This window comes from Capra hircus, assembly GCF_001704415.2.
Source record: "Capra hircus breed San Clemente chromosome X unlocalized genomic scaffold, ASM170441v1, whole genome shotgun sequence".
NCBI lineage: Eukaryota > Metazoa > Chordata > Mammalia > Artiodactyla > Bovidae > Capra > Capra hircus.
In genome coordinates, this window is record NW_017189517.1 from 20,226,316 (window position 1) to 20,248,162 (window position 21,847).

The following is a 21,847-nucleotide window of genomic DNA, read 5'->3' on the forward strand; positions in this document are numbered from 1 at the left end:
TTGGAGAAGGAAATGGCAACCCACTCCAGTGTTCTTGCCTGGAGAATCCCAGGGACGGGGGAGCCTGGTGGGCTGCCGTCTATGGGGTCGCACAGAGTCAGACACGACTGAAGTGACTTAGCATAGCATCACTAATTTGGGGGTGGTGGATTATAACTGATTTTTATTTTCTTTAGGCTTGTCTGTATTTTCTGAATTTCCCCTCAATGAAAAAGTGCTGTTCTTATTTTAAAAACAGATTTGCAAAATGATTAATGTGTTCCTGCAAGTTTTACCAGATTTCTCAAGTCCACTCTAAAATCCTGGGGGAAGGGGTAACAAAATCAGGCAGTATCACAAAGCATGTCCACATGCAGTGGTTGATTATTCAAGTGGCTGATTGCTATAGTCAGAATCAGGACATTATTGTTATAATCAGAATCTATGGCTCACAGTTTTATGTGGAAATCAAAACGTACATTTTATCTAGATAATCTTTCTTTTTTTCCAGCATCCTGGCCTTTGAGAATCATGGTTAAAATTCCTTTAAAGTAAACGAAATGAAACATGAGGTACTTCTTCTACCCACACACACACAAAAAGCTTGCCGGACAAAATATGGTTGCTATTGGGCTGGTTTTTATTTTTCCTCTTTTTATGCATCTAAAGTTAAAATAAATATTTAGCTGTCAAAACAAAACACACACCCCCATATGGAAAACACAAGTATGAATTTGATGATGTTTATTGTAAAAACAATGTCCACAGCAAAAACAAATGTTTAAATTGTGTACAAAGACTACAAAAATGCTGTCATTGTTAAGTTCTATACAACAGTTGAAAAAAGGCAGAAGGTAAGCCGTGGAAAGGATATACACGCAATTAGGTAACTTTTAGTTTCACCATTATAAAAACAGTGTTTAAAACTTTCCCGGTAGACAGACTACAAAGTTCTCCAAAATGACAACTGCATTTTCAGTTTGGGTAGAACTCTAGAACAAATTTCATACTGAACTGCATTCTCCTCAGTTGAGGAAGGTATAGTGGTTCACCTCTCCACTCTCCTCCTGGATGTAATCCATTTCTACATGTTACCTCTGAAAGGACTTTTTACCTAGGACTACTCACTCACCTCTCTGCAGTAGGCTCCTTGCCTCACCCCCTTCAGCAACCCAAGCTTCAGAGAACGCAGCAAGCGACAATGGCTTAGTCATAGGACTGAAGTTCAAATCCCAACTCTGCCGCTTATTAGTTGTGTAATCTTAGACAAGGTACTTAACCAACTTCATCCGTGCATCATAACCACTTTGCACAGTTGCTGTCAGGATCAAATTACATAATGGGTATAAATTCAATTCATATTTTCTTTTTTAAAAAATTATTTAGCTACCTCAGGTCTCAGTTGGATCACGCGGGATATTCATTGTGGCCTGAGGACTTATTGCCTCACGGCATATGGGATCTTAGCTCCCCAACCAGGGATTGAACCTGCATCCCTTGCACTACAAGGCAGATTCTCAACTGCTGGACCACCAAGAAGTCCCTCACATATTTTCTAGAGTTATAGTAGGCCTTCAAGTAATGTCAGTTCTCTTTCCCCCCCTACTTCCATACGATCAAATTTAACATTCATAGTTTTAATTACTCTTCAGCAAACTCAATGGTATATAGGACATATTGTAATTTTGATTTTAAGTAAGATTTTGAATGGAGCACACCACAAGGGAGACAGTATGATGTTGTGCTCAAAACCATGAACTTCTGAGGAGTAGCAGACAATCTTAATTTTGGTGTCTCTGTTTAACCATGACCAGCTGTGACACCGAGGGCAAATTACCTCTCTGAGCCTGGTTCTTCATTTAAAAACTGAAGTGACTATACAGTGTATACAGGGGCCTGGCACAGGGTTAAGTACCATAAATGATAGCTTTTATCAGCCTTAATTATCTGGGTTGATGTTCAGGAACTAGTCACTCTTAAGACTAGTTAAGTAAGCTCAACTCCTTATTCACTTCAAGACACTGTTAGTGTTCTCTCCTAAAATTACGTTTTACTGCATTTCATACAGGAAATTACATCAACCTCAGCATTATTCACAACTGGGGTCAGGTGATACTCTGTTGTGGGGGGCCGCCCCGTGCATCATAGAATGTTTAAGCCTCTTGCCTGACCTCTACCCACTAGACATACCCAAAGCTGTGACCACCAAAACTCTTTCCAGACATTGTTCAATGTCCCCTAGGGGGCAAAAGTGCCCCAGTTCAAAATCACTGGTCTAGAACTACCCGCAGATGGGAACTCTCAAAAACTTGGGAGGCAGCCCCGCAGGAGGACAAAGTTTTACTCACACTCTCATTTAGTTTTATCTACTCCTCCATGCTCCATCATTCACTGGTACCCATAAGTCAAAGGTGACCATAGAAAAATTAATTTTTTGGCCCAATTTGCTGTCAGAAGCTGCTTTAAGTCACAGGAAAGAACGCTGGCCTGTTTGTGTTTTCACTACTCTGTATGTGCATGCCAAGTCACTTTTGTCATGTCCGACTCTTTGCGACCCTATGGACTGTAGCCCGCCAGGCTCCTCTGTCCATGGGATTCTCCAGGCAAGAACACTGGAGTTGGTTGCCAGGCTCTCCTCCAGAAGATCTTCCCAATCCAGGGATCAAACCTACGTCTCTTATATGTCTCCTGCCCTGGCAGGCGGGTTCTTTTCCACTAGCACCACCTGGGAAGCCCCACTACTCTATACAATCATGCAAAATGTTGAATTTTAAAAACCAAGAAATCTGCTATGTCCTAATTACATAAAAAATTTAAAAGGCCATTGACCTTAAGATGACTTATAAATCATATTACCCAAACTGACAGACTATGTCTTCGTTGGGAAGGTGAGATGGAATTTATACAGTGACTAAATACCCCAGAAAAAATGGCTCCCCTGTTTGCACGGCTGTAGCATGTTTACTGTCCAGTCCAAAAGACTTTGGACAACTCTCGATTATTCACAATGAATTCACTGTCTATTTTTCATTTTAATAACTGCACGGGAAAGCAGGAGCCATTGCTTATCCACTGTGCATGTAGCACAGAGCTTCCAACAGAGGCAGTAACTCAGCAAATGTTGGTTGAATAAATAAATGGCCATATAATCTGCTTAATTAAGTACTCTGTTGACCAAAGAGAAAAAAGAACCCTTCTTTGCTCTCGTCCAACAGGAGCTGAAAGAATAGATCTTTTAAGAGAAAATAATTATAGTCTACTCCCTTTTACTCCAAACCCAAACAAGTGGAAAGTTCAATTAACCAAAAAAATTTTGTAGGTAAAAGTTGGGGATAGCAGCCAAATAGATAAGGCCTAGAGTTCAAGCAAGCATGAACATTTGTTCAACTCCCACAAGGTCATAAAAGTTGGCACAAGAGGGAAATAAGGGAACCCGGAGGTGGGAAGCAGGAAAACAGAGCTGGATCAGCCTCAGGAGGTTAACCGGGCCATCCTTCAGTGAACAGCTCTTTTTTTTTTAATGTCAAAACTTTACAGAGGTGAGAGTCAAGGTCTTAAATTAATTTGTAGGCGTGATTTACAAATTACTTTTCAAATGGATATAAGCAAAACTTTTAAGAATATTTAGAGAAACTTCCCTGGTCGTCCAGTAGTTAGGAATCCGCCCTGCAATGCAGGGGACACGGTTAGATCTCTAGCTAGGAACTAAGATCCCACGTGCCACAGAAGAACTAAGCCTTAGTGCAGCAATGAAAGTTCCTGCATATCGCAACTAAGCCAAGTAAGTGTAAAAAAATATTTGGAAAGATATATGACCATATTTTTGTTAATTTTTGAAGTTTATTTTTTTTCTCTCCTCCTCCAGTCCTGCAGGGCAAACAACACATTCTCAATAAGCTAGGTAAAAGACACTTCATTTACTCCTTTTGTCTAGAGAAATTCTAGGGCCCACCACCATCACATGCTTCTCTCTGTAAAAAATTTCACCACGCCCAGCATTTTATTCACATGAGAAAATATCAGATTTAAATTGCACTTTTAATGTATTATTTTTAGATCATTGACCAGTGTATAGAATTGGATATCACATTAACATTAGAAATGGTGCAAACAATAGTGTTCATTTAAATGTACTCTCATCCATCTTTGAGGTCAAAACCTCTATTTCCACTTAAAACATTTCCAGTTTATCATTTCCAGTACACAAATAAATTATCTTGTTTAAGTGGTCCATTAGTTGGACACATTAAGTTAGCTTCAATTTCCTGGTATCACATAAGGGGAATTTTACCAATTTAAATCTTACACCATTTTTTTAAACTTTCACTCAAAAATCTAGACTTGGTTGAAAAAAAAAATGTTTTCGTTCTCCAAAAATTCAATATGGGAATGGTAGCTCAGAATTTCAAAAACCAGATATAGTTACAGACTCTGTACAGTAGTCTTAAGACTATATACTTATTGGTAGGTGGCTTGCACAAATCATGGTATATATGGCCAGTTTCCTGTTGCATAAAGATTATATTTGCTCTTAAAAATGTTAAATAAGCATTTTTAAAGACTAAAGGTAAAGACTAGATTGGAACCTTATGCAACCAAAATGGGAAAGCATATATAGCCTCACCACATTAAAGGCCTGAACCTTTTCAGTATGTATTCTTCCTAAGCAAATATGAGCATGAGTTTCCAAAAGCAAAGCAACCATCCCAGAAGCCCTTGCTTCCTCAGTGTAAAGAATGGGGAGGGTTCTGTTGTGTTCCTGGAGATGAGCTGGGGAGGAAAAGGCTTCGCAAAATTTCAAGGGGCTCATAATTTAAATGTATGCTACTCTGCAAATGTTCACATTTCCAAGGAACAACATAAAATTTACATTAAAACTGTCTTAATCAAGATAACGAAAAAAAAATTATTCCTGCTGCTCTATAAGCTTGCCATAGATTTGATAACCCAGGGAAGAATTACAAGCAATTACAAAATGATGGTTCCAATTAGGAAAACTGGATCTACTCCAAATTCAAATCAAAGGGGGCTCAGACAATCCCGATGGAATAATTTAAATGACTATAAGGGACTTCCAGCAAAGACGTACGTTTAATTCTATTTCGACATCTTCTGAAAGCCAAGGAAAATACTACAACGACGTATCGCTTGCACTTCAGGAAATTCAAAAACCACCTGGAATCCCCTTAATAAACCTTGTTCTCTTCTTTTCCCAAAGGGTCTCGCTGGTACAGGGTTTGTATTGTAAGGGGCAATCAAAACAAACCTGAGAAACCCGTACTGTCTCAAACGCAGAAAACCATATAGCGCTGAACACAAACCACACCAAGTCTATCCTTGCCGATTTCCAAATCTCTACCTAGTCCTGGATGCCTGCGAAGAGGCCGCAAGGAATGGAAGAGAAAAGAGAAACTTCGAAAGCAGAAACCTCTCTCCCAGAGCCTAGAACAGACAGCACCTTGTTGGGATTTCACGCTTTTTGAGACGGAAAGGTCACACCCTGCAGTTCTGAAAATCCACCTTCTAAGACTCAACCCGTGTTACAGAACCTTCCTCCAGCTTCTCTAGGTTTCGCGCTGGAGCTGAAATCCCCCTCTCCCCACCCCCATTCGCCCACCCCCCGCCATCCCCTAAGAGAAGAACCAGAGCGGGCCCTCCACGTCCTCCTCTTTCCCTCTGCACTCCACCCCCACTCCTCGAACCACCCCCAGCATCCTCGACGAGAAAACCCTGGGAGCCCCTCACCTCTGCTCCTTCTCCTGCACACTCCCGCCCGCCCTCCTCGTTGTGCGAACCGAGGCAGGTTCCCCCTCCCTCCCCACCCTCAAGAAAACCGAGGGGAGCCCCCCTTCATCTTCACCCCTCCCCGTAACCCCAGCTAGCTATCCTCGTCGAGGGAAAAGAAAGGTGGCCCCCACCTCGCCCCACCCCCATTGCCCTCCATCCCCGGGCAGAAAGCCCCGGGCCCCCGCACCCTCGGTCCCCACTCCCCACCATTCCGAAGAGGAAAATGGGGAGAATCCCCTCCTCCCTCGCGCTGCCGCCACCTCCAGGCGCTCCCGGTCCCCTCCACCCGCCACCCCGGCGACGAGAGCCCGAAAACCGAGGGGAGGCTGAGGCACGCACCGGCGGGAGGGCAGGGGAGGGGACCCCGCGGCCGGCTGGCCCGCAGTTCCCACCCCGGGCCGGACGGCCGAGGCCCGAGGCCCCAGATACCCGCCCGGGGGCCAGCCCGCGGGCAGCGGCGGGGTAGGAGGGCAGCCGCTCCCCCGGGACGCGGGCCCACGGGGCGGGAGGCACACACGCATGCACTCACACGCGGAGAGAAAGCGGGCTTACTGCCTGGGGATGCTCGTCCGCGCGGCTGTCTCGGCGGCGGCCGCTGCCAGCACCGATACCGAGGCGCGGCGGCGGCGGCTGCGGACTGAGCCCCCTCGGCCGGGCGGTGGATGTAGGGCGCGGGAGGGGCGCGAGAGGAGGGGCGCGCGGGGGAGGCGGGGATGGAGGGCGCGCGCGCGGGGCGGGGGCGGGCGCGGCTGGCCGGGGGCGGGGCTGGGCGCGCGCCAGCCGGGGCCCGGCCCGCGGGGGCTGCGGTGCGGGGCGCGCGCGCCGGAGCCCGCCAGGCCGGGGGCGGGGTGAGGCGGGGGCGCCACGCACCACGCGCGGCCACGTGCCCCCGCCTCGGGAGCCGCCCGCCGACTGCAAGGCGCGGGCGCGCGGGGAAGGTGGCTGCGAGGAGGCGGGGGCGAGCGCTTCCCCGGCGGGCCGGCTCCGGCGTGGGAGGCCGAGGGGAGGGCGGGCTGGGGGCGCCCGAGGCCCCCCGCCTCCCTCGCGCCGCAGCCCTCGAGGCCGGCGGGGAGTCACGAGTCACTGCAGGCAGCCGCGGCCGGCGCCGGGGAGGTGGGAGCAACAAAGGGAGTCGAGCGAAGGTGGCGTCACCCGGGGCCCCAGCTAACCTGCGCACCCCCTGCAAAGCTGCCGGGGTCTGGGGCGCACCGCGATTTGGCCCCCGACTGCAGGAGCTTCGTGGTTCTGAGAGACGCCAGAGGACCCACCGGCGACCCTTCCCCTTAGTAATCGGCCGGAGGGACCGGAAAGGATCCCCAACCATGAGCCGAAAGCCACCATACAGAGGGCTTTACATCATTCGGAAAAGCACCGATGGCAGAGCAGCACGTGGCTACTCATTCATTCACTCAACATTCGGTTTACTGAGCCCTCACCATGTGCCAAGCACTCTGCCAGGCGCTCAGGGAACAGGGCAAAGTCAAGCAGAACACCCTCCACTTGCCCTCGGAGCTTGCAATCTACTGGGGAAGACAGACGACCAAGAAGTGAGAAAATAATCAAATTTGGCAATAGGCCTGTGCAGGGAAAAAAGAGGGTGCAAACTGTGTGGTTAGGAAAGTAGGAGGTGGCATTTAGCCCAGCCCTGAAACTTATAAAATGGCAACTATTGGAAGAGCCAGGAGAAAAGCCTTGCAGAAAGAGGAAGCAGACGTATGAAACCCAGGAGGGACAAATCTTACCTCCTTAAAATTAAGAGGTGGTGGTTGTGATCAGCACCAAAAGAGCTAGGGAGAGCCGCATAAGCCTGGATAGGTTGGCAGGGACCAGATGGTGGACTGCATTCTAGTCAATGGACAGGCCGTTTTATTCCAAAATCAATGGAAGGCCAGTGAATGAATGACTTTACCCCTGGAGCATGGCATGACCTGATTTATATTTCTTTTCTGTTCCTTTTTCCTTTGGGGATAATTGTAGATTCACATGTTTGTAAGAAATAATACAGAGAAATCCCATGTATTTTTTTACTGGGTACTTACCCAGTTTCCCCTTGTATGATGCAAGATCATGAGTACAAAATCATAACCAGAATATTGACATTAGTATAATCTACCAATCTTATTATTTCCTTGGTTTTATTTGTACTTTTCCATTGTATAGTTGCTAAGTCATGTCCAATTCTTTTGCAACCCCATAGACTACAGCCCACCAGGCTCCTCTGTCCATGAGATTTTTCCAGGCAGAATACTGGAGTGGGTTTACATTTCCTTCAGGGGATCTTCCTGACCCAGGGATCGAACCCACATCTCTTGCATTGGCAGGCAGATTCTTTACCACTGAGCCACCAGGGAAACCTTATTTGTACTTAATTCTATCCAATTTTATCATGATTTTATCACCTGAAGACTCATGTATCCACCACCACAGTTGGCATACAAAATACTTTCATCATTGCAAGAATCCATTCTGTTGCTCCTGAAGCCTCAGCCACCTCCCCAGCACCACCCTCACCGCCACCCCCCCGCCCCGCCCCCGGCCGCCAGTTCCTTGCCATTGGCAACCATTCATCTGTACTCCATTTCCATAATTCGGTTAAGAATGTTATGTAAATGAGTCATACGGTGTGTAAACTTTGGGGATTGTTGTGTTTTTTTTTTTCCACTCAGCTTAATCTACGAGTCATCCAAGTTGTGCGTGTCTGAAGTTTGCCCACTTTTATTGTTGAGTGGTATTCCAGATCCAAGTTGTATTTTTAAAAGATCACCTTGACTACCTATGTGGAATAAGGTTCAGAGGAGACTGAGGCTCAAAACAGGAAAACTAGTTAGGATGCTTCCTAATAATCCCTATCAAAGCAGATGGTGGTTTCTATTAGGCTGGTGCCTGTAGAGGGAAGTGGAAGGATTTGATGAAACAGGTTAGGAGAGGAAAATAGAGTTAAAGTAGAGACAGCATAGTAGAGATGGTTGTTTTGAGATGTTTCACTGTAAAGGGGAACAGAAGTGGAGTGGAATGGGAGGGACAAGTAGGGACAAGAGAAGATTCCTTTCTCTCTTTTTCATTTGAGAGATGAGAGCATGTGGAGGGATAACCAGTAGGGAGGGATTGCTGATGGCTTACCAGTGGAGTCAGTCCCTGCCTAGCCCAGAGGAAAGGAGAGCTGGGGCCCTCCACCTGCTGAAAGAAGTTCTCCACTGTAAAGACAGCACAAGTATATGCTGATCAGGGATCTGGGGGGTGGGGGAGTCAGGGAAGGGCGGTTATAACTCCTGTTTCCCCCCTAGTGCACAAACTGGGCACTGGCCTCCCATAGAGGGGAGCATACATCCTTGGAAGTTTCCCTTTTCTTCCTCTGGTGCGTAGCTCTTCCCCTTTCCCATTCCAAGCCCTAAAGTTTGGTCTTTCTGGATGGTTGGAGAGGCTGTGGCTTCACACTTGCTAGAAAAAGAAGTCAATCTGTCCCACCTGATCCCAAGAAACTTCGGAACAATGAACTCCGTTGCAGGTAATTCTGGGACTAGAGTGCCAGCTCCCAGCTTTATTTTTGGGGCTCCAAAATCACTGCAGATGGTGACTGCAGCCATGAAATTAAAAGACAGTTGCTCCTTGGAAGAAAAGCTATGACAGACCTAGACAGCATATTAAAAAGCAGAGACATTATTTTGCCAACAAAACTCCATCTAATCAAAGTTATGGTTTTTCCCGTAGTCATGTATGGATGTGAGAGTTGGACTATAAAGAAAGCTGAGCACTGAAGAACTGGTGCTTTTGAACTGTGGTATTGGAGAAGACTTCTGAGAGTCCCTTGGACTGCAAGGAGATCCAACCAGCCCATCCTAAAGGAAATCAGTCCTGAGTATTCATTGGAAGGACTGATATTGAAGCTCCAGTACTTTGGCCAGCTGATGTGAGGAACTGACTCATTGGAAAAGACCCTGATGCTGGGGAAGATTGAAGGCAGGAGGAGAAGGGGATGACAGAAGAAGAGATGCTTGGGTGGCATCACCAACTCGAAGGGCATAAATTTGAGCAAGCTCCAGGAGTTGGTGATGGACAGGGAAGCCTGGTGTGCTGCAGTCCATGGGATCACAAAGAATCAGACACGACTGAGCAACTGAACTGAACTGAACTGAACCCAGCTCCTAAACAGCCCAGAGGCATCCAAGAGGGGGGGCTCTAGGAAGGGCCCTCTCCCAGAGAACCTTCTGGCTGTCTAGCCATTTGGCATTCAATAAGTGTTACTTGTGGTTCATTCCTCACAAGATCCTTTCTTTCTTCCCCACTTCCTTTCTCCATCTTTCCTTCCCCCCTTCCTTCTGCTGCCCACACTCTTTCCTCCCTTCCTCCCTTCTGCAGATGTTTGTGTCCTGCTCCTACTAGGTGCAAGGTCCAGATCTCCCACATTGCCCATGCTTGGTCTACATTCTAGACCAGTCCTATCTGCCTCTTAACACTTCATCTCCTTGGATTTGAACTCAACTTTTGTGGGTCATGGAAACACATTGTTCCACTTAAAATATGTGGGAGACTGTGTTGCAGAATAAGCAAAACAGATAAAAGGAAAGAGGCTGCCCAAATTGTGAACTTGTGTGCTACATTCTGGTACTGTTTTCAGCATCAAGAAGCAAAAAAGAAATAAAACAGACTAAAATCAGACGGTGTGATCTCAGATCTGATCTTTTTAATTTCTGTTTGAGTAATGAAATAGGCCCAAGGACAAGGGTCTTAGATTTCGACAGAATTTAAAGCACCCTGGGAAGGAAATATGAAGCATTTTTTAGCATATGAAGTTATCAACTCCTTTGCCTTGTCTTCAAAAAGTACAGGGTGACCAATGAATCTGTTATTTAAAGTGTATTACCTACCAGACAGTTTATATGCATCATTTTATTTAGTCCTCATTTTATTTACTCTTCAGTTGAGTTCAACTGCTCAGTCGTGTCCGACTCTTCATGACCCCCCGGACTGCAGCACACCAGGCTTCCCTGTCCGTCACCAACTCATGGAGTTTGCTCAAACTCATGTCCATTGAGTCGGTGATGCCATCCAACCATCTCATCCTCTGTCATCCCCTTCTCCTCCTGCCTTCAATCTTACCCAGCATCAGGGTTTTTTCAAATGAGTCAGTTCTTCACATCAAGTATTGGAGCTTCAGCTTCAATATCAGTCCTTCCAATGAACATTCAGGACTGATTTTGTTTAGGATTGACTGGTTTAATCTCCTTGCAGTCCAAGGGATTCTCAAGAGTCTTCTCCAACACCACAGTTCAAAAGCATCAATTCTTCAGTGCTCAGCTTTCTTTATAGTCCAACTGTCACATCCATACATGACTACTGGAAAAACCATAGCTTTGACTAGATGGACCTTGTTGGCAAAGTAATGTCTCTGTTTTTTAATATGCTGTCTAAGTCTGTCATAGCTTTTTTTCCAAGGAGCAAGTCTTTTAATTTCATGGCTGCAGTCACCATCTGCAGTGATTTTGGAGTCCAAGAAAATAAAGTCTGTCACTGTTTCCATTGTTTTCCCATCTATTTGCCATGAAATGATGGAACCAGACGCCATGATATTAGTTTTCTCAATGTTGAGTTTTAAGCCAACGTTTTCACTCTCTTTTTTCACTTTCATCAAGAGGTTCTTTAGTTCCTCTTCACTTTCTGCCATAAGGGTGGTATCATCTGCATATCTGAGGCTATTGATATTTCTCCCGGCAATCTTGATTCCAGCTTGGGCTTCATCCAGCCCAGTAATTTTTGCCTGATATACTCTGAAGATAAGTTAAATAGGCAGGGTGGCAATATACAGCCTTGACGTACTCCTTTCCCGATTTGGAACCAGTCTGTTGTTCCATGTCCAGTTCTAACTGTTGCTTCTTGACCTGCATACAGATTTCTCAGGAGGCAGGTAAGGTGATATGGTATTCCCATCTCTTGAAGAATTTTCCATAGTTTGTTGTGATCTACACGAAGGCTTTGGCATGGTCAATAAAGCAGAAGTAGATGTTTTTGTGAAGTTCTCTTGCTTTGATCCAGTGGATGTTGCCAATTTGATCTCTGGTTCCTTTGATTTTTCTACATTCAGCTTGAACATCTGGAAGTTCATGGTTCATGTTCTATTGAAGCCTGGCTTGGAGAATTTTGAGCATGACTTTGCTAGCATGTGAGATGAGTGCAATTGTGCAGTAGTTTGAACATTCTTTGGCATTGCCCTTCTTTGGGATTGGAATGAAAATTTACCTTTTCAGTCCTGTGGCCACTGCTGTGTTTTCCAAATTTGCTGGCATATTGAGTGCAGCACTTTCATAGCATCATCTTTTAGGATTTGAAATAGCTCAACTGAAATTCCATCACCTCCACTGGCTTTGTTGGTAGTGATGCTTCCTAAGGCCCACTTGACTTCGCATTTCAGGATGTCTGGCTCTAGGTGAGTGATCATTGTGGTTATCTGCATCATGAAGATCTTTTTTGTATAGTTCTGTGTATTTTTGCCACCACTTCTTAATATCTTCTGTTTCTCTTAGGTCCACACCATTTCTCTCCTTTATTGTGCCCATCTTTGCATGAAAATTTCCCTTGGTATCTTTAATTTTACAGAAGAGATCTCTAGGCTTTCCTGAAGAGATCTCTAGTTTTTCCCATTCTATTGTTTGCCTCTATTTCTTTGCATTGATCACTGAGGAAGGCTTTCTTTTCTCTCCTTCCTATTCTTTGGAACTCTGCATTCAGGTGGGTATATCTTTTCTCCTTTGCCTTTCTCTTCTCTTCTTTTCTCAGCTATTAGTAAGGCCTTCTCAGACAACCATTTCGCCTTTTTGCATTTCTTTTTCTTGGAGATGGTCTTGCTCCCTGTCTTCTGTACAATGTCATGAACCCCCATCCATAGTTTATCAGGCATTCTGTCTATCATATCTAATCCCTTGAATCTATTTGCCACTTCCACTGTATAATCATAAGGGGTTTGATCTAGATCATACCTGAATGTCTAGTGGTTTTCTCTACTTTCTTCAGTTTAAGTCTGATTTGGCAGTAAGGAGTTCATGATCTGAGCCACAGTCAGTTGTTGGTCTTGTTTTTGCTGACTATATAGAGCTTCTCCAAAATCTGATTTTGGTATGGACCATCTGGTGATGTCCATGTGTAGAGTCTTCTCTTGTGTTGTTGGAAGAGGGTGTTTGCTATGACGAGTGCGTTCTCTTGGCAAAACTCTGTTAGCCTTTGCTCTGCTTCATTTTGTACTCCAAGGACAAATTTGCCTATTATTCCAGGTATCTCTTGACTTCCTACTTCTGCATTCCAGTCCCCTATGATGAAAAGGACATCTTTTTGGGGGCGTTAGTTCTAGAAGTTCTTATAGGTATTCATAGAACCATTCAATTTCAGCTTCTTCAGCATTACTGGTTGGGGCATACTTTGGATTACCGTGATATTGAATGGTTTGCCTTGGAAATGAATGGAGATCATTCTGCCATTTTTGAGACTACACAAAATACTGCATTTTGGACTCTCTTGTTTACTATGATGGCTACTCCATTTCTTCTAAGGGATTCTTGCCCACAGTAGTAGATATAATGGTCATCTGAATTAAATTCACCCATTCCAGTCCATTTTGGTTCACTGATTCCTAAAATGTCAATGTTCACTCTTGCCATCTCCTGTTTGACCACTTCTAATTTACCTTGATTCACGGACCTAACATTCCAGGTTCCTATGCAATATTGCTCATTACAGCCTTTGACTTTACTTCTGTCACCAGTCATATCCACAACTGGGTGTTGTTTTTGCTTTGGCTCAGCCTCTTCATTCTTTCTGGATTTATTTCTCCACTTTTCTCCAGTAGCATATTGGGCACCTACCAACCTGGGGAGTTCATCTTTCTGTATCCAATCTTTTTGCCTTTTCATACTGTTCATGGGGTTCTCAAGGCAAAAATACTGAAGTGGCTTGCCATTCTCTTCTCCCGCAGACCATGTTTTGTCAGAACTCTCTACAATGACCTGTCCGTCTTGGGTGGCCCTACATGACATGGCTAATAGTTTCACTGAGTTAGACAAGGCTGTGGTCCATGTGATCAGTTTGATTAGTTTTCTGTAATTGTGGTTTTCATTCTGTCTGCCCTCTGATGGAGAAGAATGAGGCTTATGGAAGCTTCCTGGTGGGAAGACTGACTGAGGGAGGAAACTTGATCGTGTTCTGATGGGCAGGGTCATGCTCTGTAAATCTTTAATCCAATTTTCTGTTGAAGGGCAGGGCTGTGTTCCCTTCCTGTTGTTTGAAAAAAGTGAAAGTGAAGTCACTCAGTCATGTCTGACTCTTTGCGACCCAGTGGACTGTAGCCCACCAGGCCACAGGGATTTCCCAGGCAAGAATGCTGGAGTAGGTTGCCATTTCCTTCTCCAGATCTTCCTGACCCAGGGATCGAACCCGGGTCTCCCACATTGCAGGCAGACGCTTTAACCTCTAAGCCACCAGGTAAGCCCTGAGACCAAACTATGTAGGTAATGAAGATAATGACGACCTCCTTCCAAAGGTCCTGTGCCCACACTGCCACTCTCAGTGCACACAACCCTGAAGCAGGCCACCGCTGACCCACACTTCCACTGGAGTCTCCTGGACACTCACAGGCAAGACTGAGCCTGACCTGTGTTTGAGTCTCCTGTGGAGGTATGGGTCAGCAGTGGCCTGCTGCAGGGGCAGGGGCTCTGGGTGAAGCTCCCTGGATCACACAGCCTGTGGCTTAAGCCCTCTTGTAGGAGGTTGCCATTAACCCCACCATAGAGCCACCAAGCAGATGACCCACAAAGTGCAGAACAATTATACCAAAGAAATTCTTGCACTGTTAAGAAACTTCTAGGACCCACAACAGATTTCCCAACCTGGGGATGTAGCAAAGGGACTTAGAACCCCCAGAGAATTTGACTTTGGAGGCCAGTGGAATTTGATTACAGAACTTCCACAGGACTGGGGAAACAGACTCTTGGAGGGCACAAACAAAACTTTTGTGCACCAGGACCCAGGCGAAAGGAGCAGTGACCTCGCTCTTCATGTTAGATAATATTATCTCCACTGTACAGGTGAGAAAATGGAGGCTCACAGAGGTCAAGCAACTTTGTAGCCAGGATTTAAAACCAAATAGTATGGCTCCAGTGGAGAAGGCAATGGCGACCCACTTCAGTACTCTTGCCTGGGAAATCCCATGGATGGAGGAGCCTGGTAGGCTACAGTCCATGGGGTCACGAAGAGTCGGACATGACGAGTGACTTCACTTTCACTTTTCACTTTCATGCACTGGAGAAGGAAATGGCAACCCGCTCCAGTATTCTTGCCTGGAGAATCCCAAGGACGAGAGCCTGGTGGGCTGCTGTCTATGGGGTCGCACAGAGTCAGACACGACTGATGTGACTTAGCAGCAGCAGCATGGCTCCAGAGCCCACAATCCAAACCAGTATACTATACTTCCAAATGATGAAAGAAGAGAGTTAATCACTTTTTACTATCGTCATCTGAAGTGGCTGCTTCTTTCTGGTAAATGATTCTTTTTGCAAAGTGATGCTGAGTCCTTCATCTTCGTGACTTCTCTTAGCAATGGAACCCACATAGTTCAAGTGTCTCCTTCCACAAGGGGCCTCAAACCTACTGACCGTTGCTCATCACATATAGTGGCAATGACGGAGCCCAGCCTAACTCCCACTGAGCACAGCTACCTCTCCAGCCAGCCTTACCTCCCCTTTCTCCCCCTCAGCCCCTAGGGGCCATCAGCCTGGGGCCTAGGAGGTTTTGAAACATACCTTGTTTATCTCTTTTGGAAACCTTTGTTATTTCTGCCTAGAACACAGTTTTGGTGACTTCCTGCACATCTCTACATTTCACAGATATCCTGCTTATGTCTGCCCCCACCCTGACCTATTTCTCTTCCTGTATCCCTTGTCTTTGTTAATAGACTGCCACCACTGCCCAGGTGCCCAAGGTAAACTTCCATATCCTTCTACTCCTTTCGCATACACTAGCTCACCAAGCCCTGTAAATTCTACTAGTGAAACAGTCAAACCTTACCTCCTCTTGCAATAAGCCCTGACCAAGTCAGTCAGAATTAGTTTCTCCTATGGCAATTGGTTTATACTGTGAGTACAGCAGGTAATTGTTTACACACCTGCTGATTTCAAGGATCTTCTTCTCCCCCACTACATCATAGGCTTCTTGAAGGCAGGCAATGTGTCTTTCCTGATTATACCTCTAGTTACTTGGAACATGGTAGGCATTCAATGAACATTTCTTTTAAAATATTTCATTATAAAAATAAACATATACAAAATAGAGAAAACAGTATAATGAATTTACATGTACCCAACATCCGCCTTCATCAATGATCAACACCAATTTTATTTCATTTACATTGCCCTATCCATTTCCTCCAATATGTGCACACACTCACTGGCCTTTTTTAAAGCAAATGCAACACATCATATTCCACCTAGAAATGTTTCAGTATATATTGTTAAAAGATAAAATTTTCCTTTTTAAAACATAAATACATGAAGGGAGAAAACATAAATGCAATATCACTGTTACACCTCAAAGCAATTAACTAAAACCCCTTAATATCAACAAATACCCAGTCATCTTTCAGAATTCCCCCAGATGTTTCCAAAATGTTTTTCACAATTTATTCCAATCAGGATATTTTCAAGTCCCCTTTATTATATTTGGTGGATATGTTTCTAGTTAATGGTTCTTGGATGAATGGATGGATCCTTCATACCTTCTCTCACCCATGTCTCCTCTAGTCCAGATTGCATCAATTTTACAAAGACTCATCTGTCTGATGTAAGAATCTGTTCAGGCTCCTCTGAACATCCCAGCTAAAAATAACCTCTTCCTTCCTGATCTTTCCCTATCCTTCCTGATCCTTCCCTCCTATTTCCTATTCTTCCTGGCCCTTCCCTACTGTTCCCTATCCTTCCCGGCCCTTCCCTACCATTCCCTCTCCTTCCCTACCTTTCCCTATCCTTCCCGGCCTTTCCCCACTGTTCCCTATCCTTCCCGGCCTTTCCCCACTGTTCCCTATCCTTCCCGGCCTTTCCCTACTGTTCCCTATCCTTCCTGGCCCTTCCCTACCATTCCCTATCCTTCCCTACCTTTCCCTATCCTTCCCGGCCTTTCCCCACTGTTCCCAGTCCTTCCCTATTGTTCCCTATCCTTCCCGGCCCTTCCCTATCTTTCTCTATCCTTCTCTTCCCTTCCCTTTTGAATCTCTGGAGAACTCCTCTCTCCTCTCTCCCCACTCCCCTCTCCCCATTTCCCCTCTCCTCCTCTCCCCTCTCTCTCTTCCCTCTCCTCTCTACTCTCTCCTCTCTCTCTCCTCTCACCCCAATCCTCTCTCCTTTCTCCCCTCTCCTCTCTCCCTTCTATTCCCATTTTCAACCTCATAACATGAATCTCTGGAGAACCCTCTCTCCTCTCTCCCCTCACCTCTCTACCCTCTCCTCTCGCTCTCCTCTCTCCTGTCTTCTCTCTCTCTTCCCTTCCCATTTTCAACCTCCTAACATGAATCTCTGGAGAACTCCTCTCTTCTCTCTCCCCTCTCCCCTCTCCCTTCTTTCCTCTCTCTCTCCTCTCCCCACTCTCTCTCCTCTCTCCCCTCTCCTCTCTCCTCTAGCTCTCCTCTCTCCCCTCACCTTCCCATTTTCAGCCTCCTAAAATGAATCTCTGGAGAACTCTGAATCTCCCGCAGGTGAGTTCCCTTCCCTTAGCATGCCCATCATGACATCTCTGACATCTCATGAAAACTCCTGACATCTCTTCACATATCCCCAATGACATTCATAACCTAATTCCACTTAATTTCCTTCTCCTGGTTTCCACACATGCAAAATGGGACTGACATTATCTAAAACACAGGCTTATTATGAGGATAAAATTAAATTACATGCCACATGTAAAGCAGAGCATAATGTCAGACATACAGATGGCAAATATTCAGCAAATATTAGATTCCTTCTCTACCTTTCCACCTTGACATGCCCATTTTTATAAGTACAATTGATAAATCTCTTTCTTTACAGTCTAAAAATCATGTTAGGAAAAAGTTATAGACTTGCTCAAGATCACACTTGAAATAATAAAAGTGAGCTGAAAATCTAATTCAGGACATTTGCCTGTGCATTTTTTTAAACTTTGAGACATGTTATATAAGAAAAGTACAAAGGACGAAACAATGTTCCCACCACTCAGAATTAATAGCTGTTAAAACTTGACATTTACTTTAAGTCTCTCTTTTGGGAAATAGGATAATTAAATGGTGCAGATTAATATTTAATATTGGCCAGTGCCTTCGGTTCTATCCTCTTCCTTCTCCCAAGTCAACCACTCTTATGAGTTGGTTTTGTTTTATGATTTTAAGTTTGATGTACAGTACTGGTACCATTAGTACATATCATTTTACTACTTATTTTTGTTATCTGTTTGACTCAACATCATGACTTTATTCCTCTCCTTCTCTCCCTGCCACCATCATTTTGGAAGTCATATGTTCTAATAAAAGCTATATAAGACAAACCCACAGCAAACATTATCCTCAATGGTGAAAAACTGAAAGCATTTCCCCTAAAGTCAGGAATAAGACAAGGGTGCCTACTCTCACCACTACTATTCAACATAGTTTTGGAAATTTTGGCCACAGCAATCAGAGCAGAAAAAGAAATAAAAAGAATCCAGATTGGAAAAGAAGAAGTAAAACTCTCATTGTTTGCAGATGACATGATCCTCTACATAGAAAACCCTAAAGACTCCACCAGAAAATTACTAGAGCTAATCAATGAATATAGTAAAGTTGCAGGATATAAAATCAACACACAGAAATCCCTTGCCTTCCTATACACTAACAATGAGAAACCAGAACGAGAAATTAAGGAAACAATTCCATTCACCATTGCAATGAAAAGAATAAAATACTTAGGAATATATCTACCTAAAGAAATTATAGACCTACATATAGAAAACTATAAAACACTGGTGTAAGAAATCAAAGAGGACACAAATAGATGGAGAAATATCCTGTGTTCATGGATCAGAAGAATCAAAATAGTGAAAATGAGTATACTACCCAAAGTAATCTATAGATTCAATGCAATCCCTATCAAACTACCAATGGTATTCTTCACAGAGCTAGAACAAATAATTTCACAATTTGTATGGAAATACAAAAAACCTTAAATAGCCAAAGCAATCTTGAGAAAGAAGAATGGAACTGGAGGATCAACCTGCCTGACTTCAGGCTCTACTACAAAGCCACAGTCATCAAGACAGTATGGTACTGGCACAAAGCCAGAAATATAGATCAATGGAACAAAATAGAAAGCCCAGAGATAAATCCACGCACCTATGGACACCTTATCTTTGACAAAGGAGGCAAGAATATACAATGGAGAAAAGACAATCTCTTTAACAAGTGGTGCTGGGAAAACTGGTTAACCACTTGTAAAAGAATGAAACTAGATCACTTTCTAACACCATACACAAAAATAAACTCAAAATGGATTAAAGATCTAAATGTAAGACCAGAAACTATAAAACTCCTAGAGGAAAACATAGGCAAAACACTCTCCAACATAAATCATAGCAGGATCCTCTATGACCCACCTCCCAGAATATTGGAAATAAAAGCAAAAATAAATAAATGAGACTTAATTAAAATTAAAAGCTTCTGCACAACAAAGGAAACTATAAGCAAGGTGAAAAGACAGCCTTCAGATGGGACAAAATAATAGCAAATGAAGCAACCGACAAACAACTAATCTCAAAAATATACAAGCAACTCCTGCAGCTCAATTCCAGAAAAATAAACGACCCAATCAAAAAATGGGCCAAAGAACTAAAGAGACATTTCTCCAAAGACATACACATGGCTAACAAACATGAAAAGATGCAAAACATCACTCATTATCAGAGAAATGCAGATCAAAACCACAATTAGGTTCCATTTCAGGCCAGTCAGAATGGCTATCCAAAAGTCTACAAGCAATAAATGCTGGAGAGAGTGTGGAGAAGGGAACCCTCTTACACTGTTGGTGGGAATGCAAACTAGTACAGCCACTGTGGAGAACAGTGTGGAGATTCCTTAAAAAACTGGAACTAGAACTGCCATATGACCCAGCAATCCCACTGCTGGGCATACACACCGAGGAAACAAGAATTGAAAGAGACACATGTACCCCAATATTCATCACAGCACTGTTTATAATAGCCAGAGATGTCCATCAGCAGACAAATGGATAAGAAAGCAGTGGTATATATACACAATGGAGTATTTCTCAGCCATTAAAAAGAATACATTTGAATCAATTCTAATGAGGTGGGTGAAACTGGAGCCTATTATACAGAGTGAAGTAAGCCAGAAAGAAAAACACCAATACAGTATACTAACGCATATATATGGAATTTAGAAAGATGGTAATGATAACCCTGTATGCGAGACAGCAAAAGAGACACAGATGTATAGAACAGTCTTTTGGACTCTGTGGGAGAGGGCGAGAGTGGGATGATATGGAAGGATGGCATCAAAACATGTAAATTATCACATGTGAAACAAATCGCCAGTTCAGGTTTGATGCATGATACAGGGTGCTCGGGGCTGGTGCACTGGGATGACCCAGAGGGATGGTATGGGGAGGAAGGTGGGAGGGGGGGTTCAGGATGGGGAACACATGCACACCCATGGCAGATTCATGTCAATGTGTGGCAAAACCAATACAATTTTGTAGAGTAAAAAACAAAAAGAAGAAGTCATATGTTCTATTTAGATGATTTAACCCAATGGAATGAGTGTGCCTATTCTGGGCTCCAACATCACTGCAGATGGTGACTGCAGCCATGAAATTAAAAGACGCTTACTCCTTGGAAGGAAAGTTATGACCAACCTAGACAGCATATTAAAAAGCAGAGACATTACTTTGCCAACATAGGTGTGTCTAGTCAAGGCTATGGTTTTTCCAGTGGTCATATATGGGTGTGAGAGTTGGACTATAAAGAAAGCTGAGCATTGAAGAATTGATGCCTTTGAACTGTGGTGTTGGAGAAGACTCTTGAGAGTCCCTTGGACTGCGAGGAGATCCAACTGGTCCATCCCAAAGGAGATCAGTCCTGGGTGTTCACTGGAAGGACTGATGTTGAAGCTGAAACTCCAATACTTTGGCCCACCTGATGCGAAGAGCTGACTCATTGGAAAAGACCCTGATGCTGGGAAAGATTGAGGGCAGGACGAGAAGGGGATGGCAGAGGATGAGAAGGTTGGATGGCATCACCGACTCGATGGACATGGGTTTGGGGCTCTGGGAGTTGGTGATGGACAGGGAGGCCTGGCGTGCTGCAGTTCATGGGGTCGCAAAGAGTCGGACACGACTGAGTGACTGAACTGAACTGATTCTTCTCCCAAACAAGTTCTCCCACCCTATTCCCAACTCTTGTGTTTTTGTTGTTTATGATTTTAGTTCCAAGCTTTGTTTTGTAATGTTTTTGTAGAACATCTTGACTTCATACATTTATATATTGTAGCATGTTAATTTGATACATTTATATAATATGACTGCCAGTATAGCCTTAACTAACACCTGTTTGTGTTTTTAATTGTGGTACACCTACCATAAAACTCACCCCTTTAAGGTGCATAATTCGTAGGTTTTTAGCACATTCACAGTTGCAACCATCACCACTGTCTAATGCCAGCACATTTTCAATACCCCAAAATAAACTCCATTAGCAGTCGCTCCCCTAGTCATTTCCCATCCCCCTCCCAGCTCCTTGCAACTCCATGCATTTGCCTATTCTGGATGTTGCATTATAGAGGAAATTATACAACATGTGATCTTTTGTGTCTGGCCTCTTTCACTTAGCACAGTGTTTTCAAGGTTCAGCCTTTATAGGGTTGAATAACAGGCTATTGCATGGGTATTTTGTTTGTCCATTCCATTTTGTTTATCCATTCATCAACTGAAGGACATTTGAGTTGTCTTTAGCTATTATGAATAGAACTGCTACAAATATTTGTGTACAAGTTTTTGTATGGACGTATGTTTTCAATTCTCTTGTATAT